We start from the raw sequence: 25,063 nt of genomic DNA on the forward strand, positions 1-25,063 counted from the left end.
TGTAAATTATAATTGTATGTAAAAGTACCAATACCACATTGAAAAATATTGTTTCAAGTAAAAACTCTAGATTCCACATACCTAGAATACCAAATCAAAAGTATCCATTATTCATAATGATATTATTACATTGTAATAAGTAATGCCTTATGTGTTCTTGACTTTAAAGCTGGTAAAAGTGGGGCTGATTTTAATGACTTTATATGCTGTTGCCCGGTAGATTGACCTTTTATTATACATGATCATATAGTAGCCTAACCTAAATCTGCAAAATAACTAGTAACAAACTAAAGTAGAATATTTGTGACAAATGTTGTACTTTTTACTCCACTATTACAATTATTTGCCACCACAGAGACACAGAATTTGTCTCTGAGATGTAGTGGAGAAGTGAACTATCAAGAAATGCAGATACTCACTTAAAAATTGAGCATCTGTAGCCTAGGGCTACTTAGTTACTTTCAATCACTGCTTGCTTTGAAGTGAAAGTGCTTCTTCCACTGATCCAGCATTGATTTTCTTATTGTGCTGCTTTAAGGCCAAATGTTTGAATGAGCAGCACGGATTCACAAACCAGTGGTGGGCTGGTGGCCACTAACAAAGTACATTTACTCAAGTACTGTACATACTTAAGTACAATTTTGAGGTTGCACTTTTACCCCACTACAATTATTTGACAACTTTAGTTACTTTGTAGATTTTTGATTATTATTACAAATTATTATTATTATTATTATTATGCATTAACCGTAAGCAGATCTTTACTGTGAGCTTGTAGATTTGTAGACAAAAGATTTGTTATGTTTTGAAAACTTGTGAAATGGTACATTCTGCATCATGAATACTTTTATTTTTGGTACTTTAAGCAGGCTATGTTTTGATTCCAATGCGATTGTACTTTTATAAAAGTACATTTTGAATACAGGACCTTGTTGTAACAGAGTATTTCTACATTGTGGAATGATACTTTTACTTAAGTAAAGAATGTGAGTAGCAGTGATTTAGTGGTGCTTCAAGGCCTATAATGTGTGAATGAGCAGCATGGATTCACAAAGCATCGCCCCGGGACAGAGAAAGGTGGTTGTTCTCATGGGGTGGAGTCTCATAGACACAGAGACCACGTAGCCTCTCTCTCTCTCTCTCTCTCTCTCTCTCTCTCTCTCTCTCTCTCTCTCTGTTCTAACGCGCTTTGCTTTGCGGACACTTTTCTTTCATTCCATCCAATGAATCTGGAATGAAAAGCATCGTTTAAGTTGATCCTCACAGTCACACACCATCCGTCCATTGGATCCACCAGATCACCGGATCACCAGATCAGGTAGGTCCAGTATAGGAAGTGATTGAAACTCGATACTTTGTAGCTGCTTATTGTGTGTCGGGCCGACCGACACACAGACAGAGGACATTGTCGTTTGTGTTTGTTTAGGTAACATTTGTAACAACGTTAATACAATGTAACAATGTTATTATAGTGTTATTACAATGTAACCATAACATCTGGTCTTCGCAACGCTCTGTAGTTGAACCTGCTTTACTATCGTAGGGTTTCCTTCTCTAAATCAATCATCCATTTCAGTGAACGCACAGCAGCAGTAAAACAGTGCAGGCTGATTCTACAGACGGTATGTTCTCTCCCCGCAGGCAGCGGCCGGGTGGTTAACAGATAAGAAATGTCCTAGTCTTGGATCAAGACTGTATTTTATCGAGTCTGACTGTACTTTTGTATCCTAGATCGTGTCAAAATCTTTAAAATACACGTATGATAGTCTTGATCTGCAGGCTATAGACAAGTCCTGGAGTTATTCAGGATGTTTTACGTTGTTTTGGTTTTGTCTAAACTAGTGTCTTCAAGGGTTTTGTTTTGTTTCGTGTTTAGGGGATGGTGGTGGTACCATCTAGTCCTAACCTAGCTATGTCTGTCTGTCTGTCTGTCTGTCTGCCCCTGGCAGAATGTTGTTCCCAGGGATCACCACCCCAAAGCCTCAGTTATTATAGCCTAATAGTTGCTTGCCGGTGTCGTGTTCAGTAAATAGCAGATCTACAAGCTCACAACGCGTCACGTCACGACTGTGACACGTTGAGAGCTTGTAGATCTGCTATTTAGGCTACGGCATGCAACACCATGGCAAGTATAGGCCTTTAAATCAGTCTTAACCCTATACAGACCTAACCTAACTCTCACCAATCATTCGCAAACCTTTTCATTTCAAGGACCAGCCAGTTTATGGAGTATGAACTGTGAGAGTGTAGGGCAGGGTACACCATGGAACCCAACAGGTCCATTTGGATCCATTTCTACATCATTTTTCCCCTAGTTACTACAGTAGATAGCATACTGGTTCCATTTGGTTCCCACTATAGTAACGATAACAATCATTTAGCCCTGGGGACTCCATTCAACCCCCTCAAGACCCCTGGGGGTCCCCGGACCCAACTTAGAAGGAGAACCACTGTAATAAATGTAGGGACCTGTTAGGACATGTATTGTGTTCATTTGTTATGCTAAGTTGATGGATTGAATACATAGGACCACAATGGAAACAAGTCCCCAGGACTTTTTTGTTTACATAGTTACATTTATGACTAATTGATTGAATACTTTATTAGTCATAAATGGAAACAGCATGTGGTACAGTCAGACATTAAGGCTGAAAGGATAACACAAAAAAGTCCTGGGGACTTGTTTATTCAATCAATCAATCAATCAAACCCTGCATAAGGAACAACCCCAGTATCACAAGTTAACCCATTGAGACCTGAAGCCGATTCTACATGTCTCCTAAATCTCAGTATTCTGAAAAACGTATGTTTCTATATCAGTGGTGCTCAATCTTTTTCATGTCAAGGACCCCCAAAATTATATGTATTTGGCCGCAGACCCCCATCAAAATATTTTGTTCCAGGGACCCCCAGAAGCAAAGATTTGAGTTAAACATTTTCGCTTTAAAAGTATTCATATTCAAAGACTTGCACACATTTTCACGATTTTTCAAAAATAGCAGATCTACAAGCTCGTAGCGCGGAGTGCCGCGCTACGAGCTGGGGTTAAGCATGATTGTTGAGAGTTAAAAACTAAAAACTAAAAACAAAATCAAACCCATGTTTAGTTTGAATGAGGGATATGTAGCCCATGACAACTCACTGGATCACAGTTTGTTTGTGTATCTATGTACAGTATATACATCCAAAAAGGAATGAGAACAAGCAGTGGTGTAAAGTAACTAAGTACATTTACTCAAAGGTACTTTTACTGTACTGGAGTGTTTCCAATTTTCAATACTTTTACTTCTACTCCACTACATCTCAGAGGCAAATATTGTATGTTTACAATTTCTTTTTTTGGGGGGAAAACTTTAGTTACTAGTTACTTATATACATTAACCATAAAATATACATTAACCACTTAAGCCCTATACTTTGGCTATTTGAAAATAGCAGATCTACAAGCTCACAAAGCGTCCCTTATCGACATGTTGTGAGCGTGTTATCTGCTATTTTCAAAGGATTTTTATACATTTCATACATGTAAAAACGTGTGATATTCATGGGACCTTCTGCATAATGAGTACTTTTAATACTAAGAACCTAGCATCAGTCTAAACAATATAATAATACAAAAAATAAATAATCTGTACATTGAAACTATAGCAACTATAGGATGTCTACGTATGAACCTGGCATCTGTCTAAAGAACGTGCTATCTAAATTACATTTGAACCTTTGCATTATACCAAGAATATAACTATATTACGACTTTTATAAACTTCCTTTATGAAACCGGTAAAGCATCCGTGTCACTTTTTGCGCTGGCTATTCATAAATAGCAGATATACAAGCTCACAGTCTGTGCAATAGTCAGTGAAGGAAACCATCCATGTCCAAAAAGCGCTCCATCTATAGCTCTGTAAATGTTATTAATAATTTAAACCTAATTAACCTACATTTCAGTGTGATTGTCCCCATTGTCTGTAGTAATGAGAGGTTGAGCCAAGTTATAAAGCATTGTGTCATAATTACATCATCAGAACACAAAGTAGTGCTTTGTACTGACCCCCCCCCCCCCCCCCCCCCCTCACCTACAGCTTCCAATACAGTGACACATAATAATATTTATAGAGCACTGAACTGTCCAGGTGCATATCTTCCATTTGGGAGCGGATGGATCATGGGAACAACTTTCATATCGTCACTGTCTGTCGTTGTGGAAACCAAAACTGTTACTTTAGAGGAAATGAAAAAATAAATGTTACAATGGATCCATTGTAGTCAGTATTTTAGTCACAAGCTCTTGTAAATACTTTTCATTGGTTTAATATTTATAAATACCACAGTCACTCTTAAATGGCTTTCAACCTGGCCTCCATATTTTGGGCCTTTCAGTACAATATTATGCAAAAATCATTACCAGAACAAAACATAAATACATAAGTATACACATCAGAACTCAACACACTCAACATGCTGTAGCACTGTTGAATGACATGACATGCAGTAAATGAGAGAAATAACAATATATTACAATTAACACAAACATTAAAAGAAAGGAACCCAGGGGGATTCTGGCAAGAAGGCTATTCATGAGGCAAAGTTAACAAGTTCTTGTTGCAAATTAAATTCAGTTGTATTTAAATGGCAAGATTTTAACCACATGTACCCTATTGTCCCTATTATGGGCATATCATAACAGGCCGAATAGCCAGCGAAAATAGGCACATATTCACCAAAAATAGCAGATCTACAAGCTCGAGCTTGTAGATCTGCTATTTCCTGAGAAGCGATTTGGCGTAGAGTGGGAAAAAGGAGGGGACCAATTATAGACCCCTGGGGAACTCCGGTCAACAAAGTACTGCAAGGTTTAAGTGGTGGGTGTGATACAGTCAGTGATGTTCCGCACAGTGTGGCGTGACTTGACCAGTTGAAATGTTTGTATTTAAGTATTATTTAGTACTATTTATAGTGACTTTCAAATATGACAGATATCAGCAAGAATAGACAGACAAGAATCTCCTTTTGTTGATGGCTGCAATAATTATGATGATGTGTGTGACATTGTTGAAGCCAGCGGTGGAAAAAGTACTCACAAGTTTCAATACTGCAATATAGAAATACTCTGTTACAAGTAAAAGTCTGGAATTCAAAATGTACTTGAGTAGAAGTACAAAAGTATTGGCATCAAAATGTACTTAAAGTACCAAGAATAAAAGTACTCATTATAAAGAATGTCCCAATTCAAGTTTCAAATGCATGCACATCTTTTGAAAATAGCAGATCTACAAGCTCACAATGCGTCGCATTGTGAGTTTGTAGATCGGCTATTTTCAAATGGCCAAAATGTAGGGCTGAAGTGGTTAATGTATGTTTTGTAATAATAATTTAAATCTACAAAGTTAACTATAGTAACTAAAGTTAGTAGTGGAGTAAAAGTACAATATTTGCCTCTTAGATGTTGTGGAGTAGAAGCAAAAGTACTGAAAATTGGAAATACAATACCAGTAAAAACAATACCTCAAAATTGTACTTAATTGTACAGCACTTGAGTAAATGTACTTAGTTACTTTCCACCACTGGTTGACGCACACTTGAAACTAATTCACACACAAACACAAATTCATGTGAAAGTGTAGGCAGTGTGTGAACATGTGTCAACCTCATGCAGGTTCAGCTGGGTGGGGGTGTGGGGGGTGGGGGGGGATGACTCTACACTGGCATCTGTCAGGCAGGTGGTCTAGTCTAGTAGTCTGAGCAGTCTTGTTGAAAAAAAAAAATAACAATAACCTTGAGTGCTGAATGAGACATTCCCAAAACAACTAGATAGTAAGTCTGTTAATTATGTCAGTGGGTGAAAACAGGGAGGCCATGACCTTAATCATTTCATACTTTCAAACATTTTCCGAAATAGCGAAAATACAATCACGAACAACTACTACCAGGTGACTATAATAACGGTGACAGACAGGCCTAAGGGTGCGGTCAGGTCACACCGAATTTTATTTCTGCCTATGCGGCGGATTCTGCCGATGCCTTTCAATGGCAACAAACCACTCCGTTCCCATCGGCACAATCCACCCTCATTGACAGAATTAAAGTTGGGTGTGACCGCACCCTCTAAAGACTGTTGATTGTGTCTGTGGTTTTCGTTTAACTTGTGTCAACCGGTTATCTCCAAAACCTCAGTCTTTGGTGTTTCCTGGTGGGAAATGTTCTTTTTGTTTTAATTAGCGTGTTGCTTGTCTTCTTAACTCAGCTGTGCTTTGTCAAGCCTCTAAACAGTCATGTCAATAAAGGCTTGTTTGAATTGAATTGACAGGCCTACACTAAAAGCACCCTTACGGCAGATGGTCAGCAGACACAGAGCACACACACACACACACACACACACGCACACACACACACACACACACGCACGCACACACACACACACGCACACGCACACGCACGCGCTTGCCCGCACACAACCCATTTTAATTAAATGAATGTAATTAACCTTTAATTTATTAGCCATAGATAATTCATTCAAGAATTTCCCCCAGCACTATACCTTTAATAAAGGCCCTCAACCCACCAGAAGCCAAGCTCACTGATACTGCTTCGCTTTCACTCCTGTGTTAACCCATTAAGACCATGAATGCATCTCTGTCATTTTAGATTTCTTTGGCTATTCAAAAATAGCAGATCTACAAGCTCACAGCGTGGCACCGAGTGCCGCACTATGAGCTTGTAGATCTGCTATTTATTTTATTTCTTTCGTGAAAACTATATATATTTTATAAAGCGAACATTTGTAACTCAAATCTTTGCTTCTGGGGGGTCCCTGGAACTAAACATTTTGAGATGGGGGGTCCGTGGCTGACTACATATCATTTTGGGTGGTCTTTGACTTGAAAAAGTTTGAGAACCACTGATTATTATAGCAACATACGTTTTTCAGAAACCTGTCGGGATTTAGAAGACATTTATAGATGCGTTCCTGGATTGAAAGGGTTAATGATGCAGTGGTCATCACTGCGCCGCCCTGCTGGTGGACACGTGAATCGAATGCTTCCACTCTGGGTGGAAAAATCTGGGCGTTCACCCAAGCATATTGTCTCATAGAATTACATTATATACAGTATCGTTGCATATTTTTTTTCGTCCATATTTTAACTGTGTGTGTGTGTTTTTTTTGTAATTAACACCCTATACTTGATCATACTACAGCGTCACACAAAAGCATCAAAAGTAGCAGATCTACAAGCTCGAAAGGCGGCGCGGCGCGAATCGACTGCGTTTTGAGCTTGTAGATCTGCTACTTTTGCTATTTTTAAATTTGAATAGTTTTGGACATATGAGGTTTCTACCCGACAGAGACGACATAAACCTAGACACAACATTGTGGGACGAATCCAGTTAAATCAAGTTATACACATTTAGCATATGACCAGTTTTCACATTTTACACTTATATGTATTTGGCCGCTGATCCCCATCTCAAAATATGTTGCTCCAGGGACCCCCCAGAAGCACAGATTTGAGTTAAAAATGTTCACTTTAAAACAATATATAATCAAAGATTTGCACACATTTTCCCGATTTCTCAAAAATAGCAGATCTACAAGCTCATAGCGCGGCACTCGGTGCCGCGCTATGAGCTTGTATATCTGCTATTTTTGAATAGCCAAAGCGTAAAATAATGATTTTTATAATCCTTTATCTCAAATAAATATGTCCAATGAATGAAGTTAATGTTCAGTTAATTACAACTATGCTTACTTCTGTTTTTATTATGCTTAAATCCCTGTATTGATTTAAGGTATACCTACTACTACCGAAGAGCTCAAGGACTCTGGCAAGCAGTACATTAATCTCCATTGATATAAAGGGCACAAATCCATACCAATAAGTAGACATTCCTACATAGACCTATTGATTCCTGAATCTTCTCGACATTGAGTGGGCCATCTAGAACTATCACAGCACTAGATGGCTCTGAAATCTCGTTTATATTGGAACTAGGACCTTATTTAACTACAGTCGTTCACATTAATTCAACGCATCTGTGTCATTTTAGATTTCTTTGGCTATTCATAAATAGCAGATATACAAGCTCATAGCACGCCACCGAGTGCCGCGCTATGAGCTTACACTGCAAAAAATGGCCAAATTAAAACAAGCAAAATATTTTTAAATTGAGACATATTTCTTTATATCAAGCAAAAAAATCTGCCAATGGGGTAAGCATTTTTTTCTATACTAGAATTCTTAAAACTAGGAACAAAGTCTAACCACTGTAAGAGCATAGTGGTGCTCAAAACTAGACAAAAATGCCTACATCTAAAGCAAGTTCTGCTTAATACAAGCAATGAAGACTTTGTTATTTAAGAAAGATATGCTTAAATGTGGTATTTTTGTTCTCTTTATTAAGCTGATTCTGAGGATTTTTTCCTTAAATCTGAGAATAATAATAAGCCCCAAAACTCTTAAAATAAGAAGACATTTCTTCAAATAATAGAATGAAAAGTCTTAAATTAAGACACCAGAAGCATTCTTATTTTCAGCATTTATTTTCTTTTATAAAGCAGCTCAGGCCCACATGCTATAAAATAGTGGTTATCAAAGTGGGGTCCACGCAGGGACCCCCAGGAGTCTATGAGGGGATTTGAGGGGGTCCTCAATCCTCATGAACATTTGTTGACATAGCCTCAATGTCAGTTTTACTACTTTAACCCATGATATCATTTTAACAACCCAAATTGTGTATGGGGAGGCCTGCGGCACAGATTATTTTCAGATGGGGTCCAAAGCCAAATATTAATTTGGGGATCCTGGATTAGAATAAGTTTGAGAACCACTGCAAAGTTGGGCAGGGGGAGGACTTCACAGTTTACACAGCAGACACTCCGGACACTCAACTGGAAACATTCAATTCTAAAAACCTTTGAAACAAAATCATTTGACAAAATGATATGAAAACACACACATGAAACAAAAAAAACTACAGCACAAAGTAAAATGTCTATTCTTAAAAAAGTGCACTTTGAATGATCCTTGTATGTCCATTTTCAATTAAGACCCCAAATAAGAATCCATTTTAAACAAAAGACCTCAAACTGGAATCCAGAGTGACAATACAATGTATATATAAAGTGCTTTGAAGGAGAGGCATAACTGATCCTTACTTCACAGGGTCCATCAGTTGAAGAATAACTGTTACCAAGACGTCTTGGCGGTAATAAAGCAGTACCAAGCTCTGTTTGTGACTAACCTGAGTAATCAACTAACCGTATTACAGCAACATCGAGGAACTGAACTGGTGGCGTTTGGTGTTTTTCTAGGAGTCTTGTTCCACTTGGGGTATGTGAGGTGAACGGTGTAATCACACGCCATGAGATACATCATGCTGGCATAGGTGTCCTCTTTTGGGGGAGGCACGGTGGCGCAGTCGGTAGCGCTGTCGCCTCACAGCTAGAAGGTCCTGGGTTCGATTCCCGCAGGGGACATTGTGGGCGTGTCCTCTCCTCTGCGTCATCAGTGCCCATACTAGGTGGGGTTGGCAAAAGGGCCTTTCTGTGTGGAGTTTGCACGTTCTCCCCGTGTCTCCTAGGGTAGGTACCCTCACAAAAACATGCAGTAATCACAATACTGCCTCCCCCTGGCCAGCCGGGGCGCCTGATGGAGGGGAAAGGAACAAGTTGGAATAACGTGTTCCCTCCACGTCCTACCGGGGAAACTCTCCCCTGTCAGGTGGTCATGCATTGAAGGAGGCATGAGCTCGGCCCTGGCCTCTAGGTTGGCAGAGGGAGTGGGTGCCCAGGATTACATAGACAATTCGCACTGGGTGTAAAAAATAGGGGTTAAGAAATCGTGGGATAAAAAAGATGTCCTCTTTTGGGAAGGTCAACACAGGCATGGCTCCAATGGCATGTGCAGATGGTTTCACAGGCGGCAGGGCTGAGTTTAGTGGTCTTGCCTGAAGAAAGGTGTTGGGGTCTTCTGCAGACTGACACAAAGACAAAAACAAAAAACAAAAAAATATCACCAAAAAAATCATGCGTTGCATTCTGAATCTTATAGTCAAATATGAAAATTGCCATATATGCACATTTCTTACCTCAAGGATGTGAGCAGAGCATGTATGTCCTAACTTCATGTGATGGAGACATGTCAGGCGTGCTGCAAAGTTAAAAACATTAATTTACAGCAGCCAGTTATTTAAACAAGCGTATACTTTCATGAGATACTCTGTCAGAAACAGTAATTACCTTTGTCCAGCTGCTTTTCATAAAAGGTCCCACAGCGGATCACTTTGGGTACAAAGTAGGAGTTCCGTCAATCAAGGATTCGTCAGAGTTTATCCTATGACACAGACAGATAAAGAGAGAGAGAGCAGGTCAGTTCACATTCCTCCAATGAGGATCTACCGGTGTTCATCCATAACTAGAGAGAGATCACAGAGAGACAACAAATATTAGAAAAGTAGAGCCTGGTGTTAACCAGGTAAGATAGATAGATAGATACTTTATTTGTCCTTGCGGAAATTAATTATCAGGATACAAAAAAATCACAAACACATAACATAAATACAAAATACATACAAACTAGAAAAGGCCACCAGTCATGATTCAAGAGGCATCACATTACATTTTATGCACAGAACTGAGATGGGGCGTGTTTGTTCAGGAGTCCTATACTTGTAGGGACAAATTATCTTGAAGCCCTAGCCTGCAACGGCACTGTGTACCGTCGTACTGATGGTAAAAGGTGGTATTGACTGTATAACGGGTGCGTTCTATCCCTAGCAATAGCTCTCCCCTTCCTAAGCACCCGGGTCTCATACATTGCTGCCATACTCTCATGTCGTACCCCAGCTATCTTGCTGGATACATTGATGATTTTATGGAGTTTGTTCTTATTAACCAATGATAGTGAGCCATACCAGGAAACAAAACAGAAAGTCAGTGCACTCTCCACGAAGGATCGATGGAAGAGCACCATTACACTTTTTTCCACGTCATACTGTCTCAGTCTGCGCATAAAATGCAGCCTCTGCTGACCTTTCTTATAGATGGCATCAGTGTTGGAATTCCATGTCAGCTTGGAATCAATCGTTGCACCCAAATACTTGTATTCCTCAACAGTCGCCACCCCATCCCCATCAATAACTATTTGCTGGTGTGCATCATGAGCACTATAGTCCTAAAATCAAATATAACCTCCTTAGTTTTCTTAATATTCAACTGACTGAAGGAAGCACATGCAGGCCTACTTCAAAGGAATACATTTGCTTACATGTTCCAGTTCTCTGAAGCAGGGGTCGATGAGTCAATGAAGGCCCATCTGGGTTGTTATTCAAGGTCCAAGACCTGGGAAACATCCTTCTTGTTGGGTCTGGTCTTAGGCTCTCAGTTGACTCTTCCAGACTGCCAGAAAACATAACAAAAATAACCAATTACAATTTAAAAGTGTAACCTGGCATTACGTTTCTAATAGCAGAAACTGAATTTATACACATGTTGCCACATCATGCCATGATGAGTGTCAGATGTTTGTCATTTGTCTGCCAGGTATCAGTAATGTGTTAACATGAATAGTGGCTTACTCACTTAGCTCCAACTCCACTGGCTGCATATCTGTCCTGCAACATTGGGTAGCACTGAGGTAAGGGATAAAAGGATAATACACATTAGAAACAATGTTTGGTAATGCCTAGACTCCAATAAGAAATAAGTAATAGTAAAAAAAGGGAATTAAACAAATAACCACAGGCAACCACTGGAATATGTATAAATGAAGTTAGACAAGACAGTAGCAAAGGGCCAGTCAAGACAAACAGCCAAATAAACAAACTACATAAGCCACAGTCTAATAATAATAATAATAATAGTCTGATTTCAACCTGGTGTCCCTATTTTGAGCAACATTCTCAATAATGGGCAGCCTACACCCTCACAACGTGTTGTGATGCGCCACTGTTGGACAATACAGTATTAATAGTTGGGACAAGGATAAGTCGGGACCCCAGGGAGGTCCCCGCATGATTTTGAGGGGGGGTCCCCCAATGACAGTTAAGTGACAATTTAAGGACTTTTAGACCTTTTTAATACCTCAAAAGGAAAGAAAAAGACCATTACTGAACCAAAAGTAAACAACAAACTATACTATAAACACTGGTGAAACATTGGCCAATTTGTCAAATGATATAAGAAAGAGGCAACAATTGTGAAAATAGAGAATATCTATATCAGTGGTTCTCAACCTGTCGGTCAGGACCCCAGGGGGTTCCCCAAATGATTTTGGGGGGTCCCCAGTTGACAGTAAAGTGACAATGTAATACCCAACAAAAAGATAAGAGCGGAAAAGGAGATGAAAAAAAGACCATTATACTGTATTAAGTAATAATCAAACTATACTATTATATAAAAACTGGTCAAAAATGTGTCAAATTATATAAGAGGCTACAATTGTGAAAATAGCAGATCTACAAGCACACAACGCCTCAGAGCGTGAGACATTGTGAGCTTGTAGATCTGCTATTTTCCACAATATTTAACAGTGAAACAGACTAGTCAAGCTAAATTGAATACATCAACACCTACAATTCCAAGTGCTTGTCAGGGTGGGGGTCTCCAGTTCAAATATGATTATTGTGGGGGGGTCTCCAGTTAAAATAGAATTATTTTGGGGGGTCTGCAGTTCACATAGGATTATTTTGGGGGGTCTCCAGTTTAAATTAGATTATTTTGGGGGGTTACCAGTTCAAATAGTCTTATGTTGGGGGCTCCCCAGTTCGAATTATGATTATTTGGGGGGCCTTGGCCTGAAAAGGTTGAGAACCACTGGCTTACGTGGTTAACAGTCAACAATATGGTCACTGATTACATGAATTAAAAAATAGGGGGAAAAATAGGATTTTTTTGGGGTCTAAAACTGGTTGTCAAACATTTTAAATTCAAGAAACCCCAGTTTAGAATACATTTGTCAATGGACCCCCATAACTACCCTATAGAGCAGTGGTTTTCAACCTTTTTAGCATCAAGGACCCCCAAATTGACAAATATTAGCCCAGGGACCCCCATTTGAAAATATATGCCAGGGACTCAACCATTGAAATTTATTGGGGGTCCCAATCTACACTGTATCATCATCACCAGTGTTCATTTAACTCTGAGAGTGTACAAATGGAACCAAATGGACCCGTTAGGGTCCATTTGGTTCCATTTGTACACTCTCAGAGTTACAGACCTAAAAGGGTCAATTTGGTTGCTAACTATTAATTTAGTTGGGGACCCCCTGGAACCCCCTCAAGGACCACTGGTGGTCCCCGGACCACTGGTTGAAAACCCCTGCTATAGAGTGTACAAATGTAACCAAATGGACCTGTAAGGGTCCATTTGGTTCCCAATAAGCCTCTGCTAGCCTCTGCTAATATTAGCTCAAGTTAGCCACAGATACTACACACAACATAGCACATTATGGTCATAGTAAACAAAAAAACGGTTCCTTCTATCAAAAGGGCATCATACTATGAGCTATCCAACACAGTTTGAACATGCAGTTCCTTAAGGATGTACTGTAAAGACCTTAGCATCAGTTAGCGTTAGCCCCCGTTAGCATCCGCTAGCATTAGCTCCCGTTAGCATGTGTATGCTTAGTAATGTGTCTGTCTAGCTAGCTAGCATGACCTCTTAAAATACACATTTCCAACAAAAATACCAGAGACAATATTCTTAACATACAGGTAACAGTTAGATTATCCAGTGGTAATGTTTAAGTTTCACCTACCAAAAAGGAATACATGAAATACCTCCATCCTCTGGCAGAAGTGCAGCTGCTGTGAGTCAGTGTGCTTTGCTTTCAAACAAAAACTGGTTCAGGCCAGTTCCAAGGTAGAATATCAAAGGAGGTTCTCCCGTTCTGCTGACTGCTGCATGCAGATCAGAGGAAAATATGATGTCACTGACTTAACCTTTGAGCCCTTAATGTTTGGACACTTAACCCTTGAACTGCTGACTTAATAATAATTGTTTTTTTATGTGACGTGTTAACTACAGAAGGAAGTTACATCTAAAGATTAGATTAGATTAGATAAAAGAATAAATAGATAGATAGATAGATAGATAGATAGATAGATAGATAGATAGATAGATAGATAGATGATATTAATAATTATAATCATAATTATAATATACATAATAATATAATCAATATGATAACAATATTAAATATGTATGGTATTTATATGAATATAATAATATTAAATAATAATGTCGTTATATTAATATCAAGAATATAATATTACTATCATATATAGCCTAGAGTTGCAGCTGTAGAAGTAATAGTATTTGATTAGATTTTGGTAAAAGATATAAGTAAAATCACAATATAACTTAAACCCAGGATAACAAATCAAAGTTTAATGAAACACTTGTTTCCAATGTGGTCCTGCAGTAGTAGGCCTAGTATGTGGACATAAACATTAAAACATCAAAACAGATCAAATAATTGCTGTTTGTGGTTCTATATGGGCGTTGGTGTAAAGTAACTAAGTACATTTACTCAAGTACTGTACTTAAGTACAATTTTGACGTATTAATGTCTTTATCGGTGTCAATAAAGATCTGACCAAAAAAATGACAAAACAAATGTTTTATGATCTATCTATCTATCTACATAAACGTTCAAATGTTTTAAAAGGTGCTGACCCCTATGGCCACGGATGTTGCAATTATTTACGGGTCCTTAAAAGTACCCGTATCTTCCGTATTGTTTAATAAAAAGCATTTTAATCTGATTGGTGGCCATTTTATCAGAGAGTTGTAACGTTGCGTGAGTGCAGTACACCTTTCAACCCATAGGGTCACGTGAAAACATATGGAGAAAATGGCCAGCAATTGGATTAAAAGGCTTTTTATTGAACATTACAAAAGATACAGGTACTTTTGAGAACCCATACATAATTTTAATAAACATTAAAACAGATCAAATAATTAAAATCTTTTGTTATTGTTTTTTATTGTTTTTTAACACCCTCCCCCCACTAATTGGATGACGCTGAGTCGAATCGTGGGTTACATCAATAGTCTACAATTTTTCAATTAGAAGTTATAGATTTTTGAAATATAAAGTTAAGCTTTTCTCACATTTTTCTAAAATATTTTTTTTTAAATTAAAGAACACTTTTTCAGACTCAGAAAAGGACGTTGAATTGAATGGGATAGGTCTCGATTTGTTTAACTTTTGGGAAAGTGGTTTAAACAAGCGTTAAATTGTCATAAACGTGAGGCTTTTTTCACAAAAATATTTTTATTATTTTTTTATTTTTTTGACCCTTCCAACCGCTTATTGAGATGATTTTGAGTCGAATGGTAGGTTACATCAATAGTCTAGAATTGTTTAATAAGAAGTTATAGATTTTTGAAATAGTTCAAGGTTTAGCTTTTCTCACATTTTTTTTAAATATTTTTTTTTAATATTAAAAAACACCTTTTCAGACTCAGAAAAGGACGCTGAATTGAATGGGATAGGTCTCGATTTTCTAGGACCTTGGGAAATACAAACGGTCACCAAAAAGATTGGACGTTGACTTTTGTATAAAAAACTGATTTTGTTGAGCACAAAATCTGTAACTAATCGCTCCAGATATTTTTTTAAAATCCGAAACTTCTCTCAATCCATATTGAGAGTAAGCCGGATTTTTTGGCACCGGCCCTGATTTTTTCTGACACTGATAAAGCTCAAAGGTCAGCGAAAAGACTGCAAAGGTCAACCCTCGTTAAATTTTTAGAAATTGTATTTTTCTTCGAGACTCTGGCTTTAGACTAATGTGATGGCGCTGATTCCAAATATGCAAGTTTCTTTTTTCTCGGACAACAGGAAGTGCCTCAAAAGGCCACTTCCTGGTTGGTTTTAGGGTGTTCCAAGCCTGTGATTTCTCCGATATATTTTTTTTCCAAATCTACACGTAAAACAATGCTAAAATTTGAAATAATCAAACCCTAATATCAAATCATGATTTAATTATCCCTTAATTGGCTATGGTTACGGCTTCTCTATCTCGCTCAATATCTCGAATACGATAAGGACTTAGGGTCCACTTTTTGGATATGTTGTAGAGCTGGCTGAGACGCACATGTGGATGTCTTGTTTGTCCCGTTACGACACATTTCTATTTCTGACTTTGTCCTTTGATATGGTCTTAAGATATAAGACTCTATGTGCCTTCTGAGAGTGTAGGAGGTCAACTTAGGAGTGTCGTACCGGGACAAACAAGACATCCACTCGTGCGCCTTGGCGAGCTGTACAACATATCCGAAAGGTGGATTCTAAAAATGCATCGATTTCGAGATATATTGCTTTATTACGCGAAATAACTTGACATTTGACCCTAGCCAATTAAGGAGAATGGTAAGGCCGTGTGCGAGGAGAGTTATATGGGCGCGTTCGGGGCGACGCGCTGACCCAGAATGTGGTGTCCAATTTAGTTTTTACTCCTTTCAAACCATTTTTCACTATTATATCGGCCCCTAGGGGGCGCCGAAACAATCGGACAACGGATTATTGATCAACTCTTCAACCCGGATGCACCCATATAACTTTCCTCACACACTGACATACGGTTCTGGTTACAGGGTTTCTTGAATAACTTGGCCACAAGGGGGCGCTGACACAATCAGACAACGGATTATTGATCAGGTTAGGGTTAGGGTTAGGCATAGGGGGTTTTTCGCAGGGGACGCTGTGGGCACTGGGGGCGTGTTCTCTCCTCCGCGTCATCAGTGTCCATACCCTAGGTGGGGTTGGCAAAAGGGCCTTTCTGTGTGGAGTTTGCATGTTCTCCCCGTGTTCCCTAGGGTAGGTACCCTCACAAAAACATGCAGTAATCCTGGTCACTATATCAGCAGGACATTTCTAACTGTGTAGTGGGTTGTGCTGGGCTGCCCCGCAGGACGGGTTGCGCGGTCTACTGGGAAGGGCTGAGCTGTGCAGTTGGACAGATCGTGCATGTCCACCAGTCCATGCTGAGATGTCGAGTTGGGAGAGCACATGGTGTTTGACTGGGTAGCGTATGCTGTTGACTTGTCATGCTGCACTATCCAACTTGGTAGCGTGTGCTGCTGACTAGGCCGGTCTCTGTCGGGTTGTGCCCGATGTCCATTGAACACATGTTGTCTGGTTGGGTGGCGCACGCTGCCGACTGTGATACCTGTGATGTCTACAGGATGGGTGTTTCCTATTTGGACGGGGCGTGCTGGCGACTGTTACGTGCGTGGTGTTTATCTTGGCCAGGTTTTTAATTGTTTGGTCTCCCATACCATTCCTCAGGCAGTGAACGACACTGTCTGCGTTGTGGCTCACCCCACCGCCACTGGTTCGGTCGGCTGGGATCGTGTCGGTGCCGTGGGGAGATGTGTGGGGGCCCGGGAGATTAGTCGGCAGAAGAGCTCTTTAGATAACATGGTGGCTCAAATAAGCACGTCTCCGATCACCGTCAGTGCAACAATGTATGATGGGCAAGGGCATTTTATGACACTTCTTTTCTAATGGAGCAATGCCTTGGATTAACTAGTCTATAGCTTTTTAGCTATACATCTTCCTGCCTTGTACAAATAGTATATAAACATTTGATTTGGTTGCACCTTTGTTTAGGCGGCATTGAAAGCATGTTCGAGCATTGCAGCACCATGCAATTCCCCAGGTCCCCTGTACGAATGGAATGTCCCTTGTTTTGTCAGTGTAAAACCCCATTAGAGCTCACTCCTCTTTGCAATGGCGAGTTGATCCAAATTGAGACTGGTGACTGATGTGGTTTCTTTATTATTATTGTTTATTTTACTATAATTTTTTTATGACACTGTCCTGCCTGTATGTTCGTTTCTTTTGGTGTGTACTGTACTGTGTGTGTGTGTGTGTGTGTGTGTGTGTGTGTGTGTGTGTGTGTGTGTGTGTGTGTGTGTGTGTGTGTGTATGTGTGTGTGTGTGTGTGGGGGGGGGGGGGCTGTAGTGTGTCAAGTTGAAGCCTACAGAGGGTGCTTGATATCATACTTACATTCTTTTGTTTTATATCCTTTTTTCTTTTGTCCAATAAGTACCTATAACATTATGCATAAAACTACACAGCGTTGCTGCAGAGTTTAAGACTGGTTTTATAGTTCCCAGATTTTAAAGTGTAGCGTGCACTTTTACCAATGTGCACTATGTTTGCTAAATGGTTTGAGCGATCTGAAACATGGTCTTTATGTGATGTCAGATTGTTGAATTAAATTAATGTACTGGGGGTGGGAATGAAACTGTAGTGTGCGTGTGACCAGTTGAACCCTAACACCCAAACTTCTATTTTTTGTTTTATATCACTTTTTATTTTTCTCATCTGAAAGTAACATGCATGCACAGCGTTGCCGAGTTTTGTTAAGATGTGATAATGAAATGTTTTATTGTTCCCCGATTTTAAAGTGTAGCTTGCACTTTTACCAAAGCCAATGTGCACTTTGTTAAATGATTGGTTTGATCTGAAACATGTTTTTTTGATCTGAAACATGTTATTTCTATGTTGATGAAGTCGCATTAGATTGAAAGTTGAATTAAAAAAAGCAATTCTTAAATTGAGAAGCTGTTCCAACTGGTCTTACTCTTAAAATAAGGAAAAATAATCTTGTGCGTCTGCTGGGATATGATGCAAACCATTGTTGTAGCTTGTTACTGGTTAGATATTGCTCAAAAATGGATTAAATTCCCTATTAAGAAAATGCAAGTTATATTTCCTTAAAATGAGAAAATAACTTCTTGTTTGAAACATGTTTGACAAGCAATTTTTTTCTTTGACAAGCACATTTTTCTTTTTGGACAAAATATAAGACTAATATGCTAGGATCGAGGATTTTTTTACTTTCTTAAAATCCATTATTTGCAGTGTAGTAGACCTGCTATTTTTGAAAAATCTTGACAATGTGTGCAAATCTTTGAAAATATATATATTTTTAAAGTTTTTTACATTTTTAACTCCAATATTTGCTTCTGTGGGGGTCCCTGGAACAAAAATATTTTGAGATGAGGGTCCGCGGCCAAATACATATCTAAAAAATGTTTTTTTTTCATGTCAAATACCCCCAAAATGATGACACCCATCTCAAACGATTTAGTTCCCTATTTTAGACCCCCGGAAGCAAATATCGGAGTTAAAATGTTTCACTTTAAAATATATGTATATATTCAAAGATCTACAACCTCATAGCACGGCACTTGGTGACGTGCTATGAGCTTGTATATCTGCTATTTTGGAATAGCCAAAGAAATCTCAAAATGACACAGATGCGTTCCCGGTCTTACACACTGCAATCCAAAACTCATTGTGATTACCTTATCAGCTGTGGTTCGCATCATGAGCCAAATTTCTTTCATTCTTTGCCTAATGAAATTAATCTGATTTACGATTCATTTAGCTGAGCGCTGATCTAATGAAGCTGTTTTATGTCCATGTTTACTCCCACACGGCAGACTATTTCTGACATGCACAAACAAACCAATAATAAGGATGATGAACTCATCAAAACACCTCACCCAAAATTCCGAAGGTATTATAATACTTTCCTTTTGCAACGAGCTGCAGAAATGAAATGATAGCACCCTGCCGAACCATGATAGGATGGAATTATTCTGGGCGGTAATAGAAGCGCCACAGTCATGTACCACACAGCGGTTGTTATTCCCAAACGGAGTGCCAAGGCACACCACTGTGCCAAGGCACACCGGTGTGCCATGATGAGTTCAGGTTACCATAGGTTCCGATGTCCGTCACTTTCATGTTTTACCCTGGTCTCCTGCGTAAGTGCTGACATTTTTACCAGTTAGCTGATAGAGCTTGCTTGCTCAGGGGAGAAATGTAAATGCGACCTTCCGGCAGTAGCACTCGTGTCAACCAGCTGTGTCAAACCAGCAGACACAGGATGTAAATGTCTCAATAGAAGAGCAGGGAGACCAATTACAACCACAATTTTAAGTTATATTGTATTAACATAAAAAGTTACATTGTACATTGAAATGGGAGGCATGCGTTAATCCGACAGACCTTTTCTCCGACTATGTGGCATCCGCGTGCGGTTAGGGTTAGGGTGCGGGTTTGGTTCGGGTTTAGTATTGGAAACGTCGGAGCGCTGCGCTGTCGGAGGAATGCGCTGTCGGACTAACGTACTGCACCCCATTGAAATAATAATAGGCAAATTCTATAACCAAAAATAATATATTTTAAAGATATTTCAACCTTGGCCTCCATATTTTGGGCATGTCATAAGTGAACATTTGAAATGTATTTATTGATTTAATTTTCAATCATTTCCCACACATTTTCAAAAACAACAAAAACAGCAGATCTAGTGCAAGTTCAACACATTGTGAGGTTGTGGATCTGCTATTTCTGCTATGAACACAATGTGCTTTGAGATTTGGACTTGCCCATTGGAGTGCCCTGGGCACAAAATGTTAGAAAGCCACCGCCACACCGCCACACAGACAGACAGACAGACAGACAGACAGACAGACAGACAGACAGACAGACAGACAGACAGACAGACAGACAGACAGACAGACGATGTGACGCAGTGATACCTGGTATGACCTACCTGTCTGTGTATGTGTGAAGGAAGGAACAGAGGGTCCAAAGGTTAGAATGTGATAAGGTAAGAGACAGAGCTGAACGGGCGAGTCTGAACATGATGGACAGGACAGGATAGACATGGTAGAGAGGAGAGAGGAGAGGGGGGGTGGGGGGCAGGACTTTGGCTGTTCGAAAATAGTTCAAATTAGTTCGTTAAAAAGTGTGTGCAAATGTTTTTAAACATTTTTTAAGCGAATCTTTGCAAAAAAAAGAAAGAAAAAAAATAGCTTTTTGAGATGGGGGTCCGTGGCCAAATACATATCATTTTGGGGGTCCTTGACATGAAAAAGTTTGAGAACCACTGATATTATAGCAACATACGTTTTTTCAAAAAAACTGTTAGGATTTAGAAGACATTTGTCGAATCCCCAGAAGCAAAGATTTGAGTTACAAACGTTCGCTTTAAAAGATTTGCACACCTTTTCATGATTTCCCAAAAATAGCAGATATTATATCTCTGCTGTCAGGCAGCAACCAGCTAACTCCAAAGTGTTCATTTTTCAGGAAATGACAAAAACAAAACAAAAAGTAGAGTTAGGAGGTTTTGTTCATCATTGATAAGAACAGCTGAATGGACCTCCAAGCTCACAATGAGGTTGGAGGTCAAAAGGGGGGTGGAGCCTGGAGTCAGCAAAACCAGTTAACTCCACCCCCCTTTGCTGGAGTTAGCTGGTTTAGCAGAAAGTTTGAGGTTCCAATAGTTAGCTGCTTCTGTCAGAAGCACTTTTTAATACTTTTCATCGGTTCAATATTGTTTTAATCAACACACAGACGTAAAAAAAAATGCAAAAGCGGAAAAATGGAGTTAGCTGGTGTCTGCTTGTAGATCTGCTATTTTTGAATAGCCAAAGTATAAGATAACGGTTAAAGTGACAGATAGCTTTCCCGGTCTTGATAGGTTAACTCAGAGAGTAAAAATGTGTTAGTCATTGTTTGTTCTGAAACCTGACACCTACAGTAGACCTCTCTCTCTCTCTCTCTCCCTTTCTCTCTCATGTCTTAACTGACTGCATTCCCAAGGGGGGGGGGGGGGGGGGTCAATCTCTTCGCAGATCTACAAGCTCACGACGCGTTACGCTGCGACACGTTGGGTGCAATGTTGATCCGTTATTTCCACCTCCCAATCTTCACTCCAGAATATGGATGCTGTATAGGGTGCATGTGGTTAAATACGTCATAACATATACACAACTCATAATTTGAGTTAGACATGATAGATGTGCCTAATACATAAATGATACAATAATGAGATTGTAATATACCTAAATACACATAATATAATAGTACATAATACACCAGTATGTGATACGGCCACGAACACCTTAGAGCAGTGGTTCTCAACCAGTGGTCCGGGGACCACCAGTGGTCCTTGAGGGGGTTCCAGGGGGTCCCCGGCCAAATGAATAGTTAGGAACCAAATGGACCCTTATGTGTCTGTAACTCTGAGAGTGTACAAATGGAACCAAATGGACCCTTATGTGTCTGTAACTCTGAGAGCGTACAAATGGAACCAAATGGACCCTAACGGGTCCATTTGGTTCCATTTGTACACTCTCAGAGTTAAATGAACACTAATGATGATGATACAGTGTAGATTGGGACCCCCAACAAATCAAAATGGTTGAGTCCCTGGCATATCTTTTCAAATGGGGGTCCGTGGGCTAATATGTGTCAATTTGGGGGTCCTTGACATGAAAAAGTTTGAGAACCACTGCCTTAGAGAGCGTCATTTGTTACTTCATCTGTCTGAAGCCAAATGTAAACTCCTGCCAACGAGGACAGATTAAAGATTAATTGAGTTTAAAGATTGACGTTCTAAAGGCCTTTGGCTAACATAAGCTTACACATCCCCCCCCGCACACACACACACTCACACACACTCACACAAAAAGGAAAAATAAATGGAGTAATGTTGATCCACCTGGGAACGGTGTGGCTCCAATGTGAATCTCAGACTTCATCAGTCATCTATGATATATTGTTGCTGTCGGTCAGAAACCTCATATCTCCATGTTTTTTAACCCTTGGTGTTTTTTCAATAAATGAACGCCCTACGTGATCATACTATCGTCACACGAAAGCATCGAAAGCAGCAGATCTGAGCTTGTAGATCTGCTACTTTTGCTGTTTTTCAATTTGAATCCTGAAAAGTAACAGTTTTGAGAGACAATATGATGTATGACTCCAAATTTAGGCAAGGTTACTTCCATCAGAGCCCCATTGACTTCAATTATACAAATGTAAGTCAAATATTGCAGAATATTTTTTTAAAATGGATTTGGTGCTGATGGGTTCAGTAGGTTTGTGAGATCAGCTCCAGACACAGACAGACACACAGAGCTGATAGACTCCTGCAGAGCCCTGGGGCAGGCCCGGTCAACCACTGACAGTGTATACTAGGGTTTAAAGTGGTTTAACTATCATTCTTTAGTGTTTAATCCATATAGACCGGGAACGCATCTGTGTTTTTTTTTATCTACAAGCTCATAGCGCGGCACCCAGAACTTGTAGATCTGCTATTTCTTGAAAAATGGTGGGATTTATTTTGCTAATCTTTGAATATAAATTTTTAAAGCGAACAACTTTTAACTCAAATCTGTGCTTTTAAGATGGGGGCCCGTGGCGAAATACATTTTGGGGTCCTTGACATGGAGTTGGAGCACCACTGACATAGCAACATACTGTTAGGATTTAGAAAAGGATTTAGATATGTATTTGGCCACGGACCCCCCCCCCCCCCTCCACCCACCCATCTCAAAATGTTTTGCCCCAGGGACCCCCCCAGATGCAAAGATTTGAGTTAGAAATGTTCGCTTTAAAAAAATATGTATATTCAAAGATTTGCACACATTTTCAAGATTCCTCCAAAAATAGCAGATCTACAAGCTCATAGTGCGGCACTCGGTGCCGCGCTATGAGCTTGTATATCTGCTATTTTTGAATAGCCCAAAGAAATCCAAAAATGACAAAGACGTGTTCCCGGATTGAATGGGTTAAGAAGAAACATTATATATTGTATGAAATATTCCCTCAGTCATGTGTGTGTGTGTGTGTGTGTGTGTGGGTTGGATGTGTGTCTGCCAGACATTAAGTAAAGCCGGTGCTTAACATTCCAAAACCGTTGGCACACTGATACTTATGCTAAGTCATGTATTTCCTCTGAATAAACCATGTACAGTAATATACATATAGCTCATCATGGCCCTGCTTTGACTCACAGTGATCTCATTTTCTTTTTTACACCCAGAGGGCGTTTGTTTGTTTCCCTGAAAATAGACCATCTTTCTAGACGGAGCTAGTCTGAGCGTCGTCCTTATGCCAGACGGTGAACCTGAGTCATAAGGCTAGGGTTACGGCTGGTGACATGTTTCAACAGCTTCATATTAAACATGATCCACATGGTTCGGTGATGTGATGTTCGGACAAATTCTCACTGATTTATGACCATATTTGCCAGCCAGCCAGCCAGGCCCATGTACATGTTAGGAACTGATGGCGCCCCCTGTTGGCCGTTTTCAAAAATCTTACACACAATGGTTCAACACAGTGTTACAAAACATACAGTGGTGTAAAAGCAAGTTGTCAAGTACTGTACTTAAGTACAATTTTTAGGTATGTTTACTTTACTGGAGTATTTCCAGTTTTCAGTACTTCTACTCCACTACATCTCATAAGCAAATATTGTACTTTTACCCCACTACAATTATTTGAAAACTTTAGTTACTAGTTACTTTTTGGACTTTGATTATTATCGGAAAACACACTAACCACTTCACCCCTATATACATTTCGGCCATTTGAAAATAGCCGATCTACAAGCTCACAACGCGTCGCGATGCGACGCATTGTGAGCTTGTAGATCGGCTATTTTCAAACAATTTTTTATACATTTGAACTTGTAAAATGATACATTATGCACAATGAGTGTTTTTACTTTTGTACTTAAGTATATTTTGATACCAATACTTTTGTACTTTTACTCAAGTACATTTTTAAGTCTGTATATGGACTTTCACTTCTAACAGAATTTTTCTACATTGCAGTATTACATTGCAGTATTTTACTTACTGTAGGTAAAACATGCCAGTACTTTTTCCACCACTGAAAACATATCCTATAAGTTTTGCAATGACAATGCTTAATTCGTAACCTGTGTGACACCATCGTATGACGAAGTATAAGTCAGGCTTTGTGTAAATGGTTAACGGAGGACTTTGCAGAGAGGCCATGATTGTTTTTAGCATGGAAGTCAAGTCAATGAAGTCACATTTACTAATATGGCACAGACTTAATGTGCTTCAAAGAATAAAAGCAAAAAAATGCAAAGGTCAATGACACAAAATTGCATACAATTAACACATAAGAATGAATAAGAATAAACACTCTCCAAACCTAGCAGAACGCTTGTGAGAATGGAAAGGTTTTTAGTTTGCTTTTAAAA

The 25,063-nt window shown here is 39.4% G+C and overlaps 1 protein-coding gene and 1 long non-coding RNA gene across 2 annotated transcripts in view; one reads left to right on the forward strand and one right to left on the reverse strand.

Moving 5' to 3' along the window:
* Window positions 1-1,146: 1,146 nt before the first annotated feature.
* LOC311048264 (CD151 antigen-like) overlaps window positions 1,147-25,063 on the forward strand; it is a 48,365-nt gene continuing 24,448 nt past the window's right edge. Inside the window, exon 1 of the mRNA XM_084061412.1 lies at window positions 1,147-1,318. The gene's annotated coding sequence lies outside the window, so the exon portion shown is untranslated. The remainder of the gene's footprint in view (window positions 1,319-25,063) is intronic.
* On the reverse strand, window positions 9,867-11,623 carry LOC311063922. The gene is made up of 5 exons (XR_014602655.1): window positions 11,579-11,623; window positions 11,265-11,395; window positions 10,238-10,331; window positions 10,087-10,148; window positions 9,867-9,975 (listed from the first exon to the last, which is right to left on the reverse strand). It is a non-coding gene; the product is annotated as an uncharacterized lncRNA (long non-coding RNA).

Source organism: Gymnoscopelus microlampas (genome assembly GCF_963454915.1).
Source record: "Gymnoscopelus microlampas genome assembly, chromosome: 1".
NCBI lineage: Eukaryota > Metazoa > Chordata > Actinopteri > Myctophiformes > Myctophidae > Gymnoscopelus > Gymnoscopelus microlampas.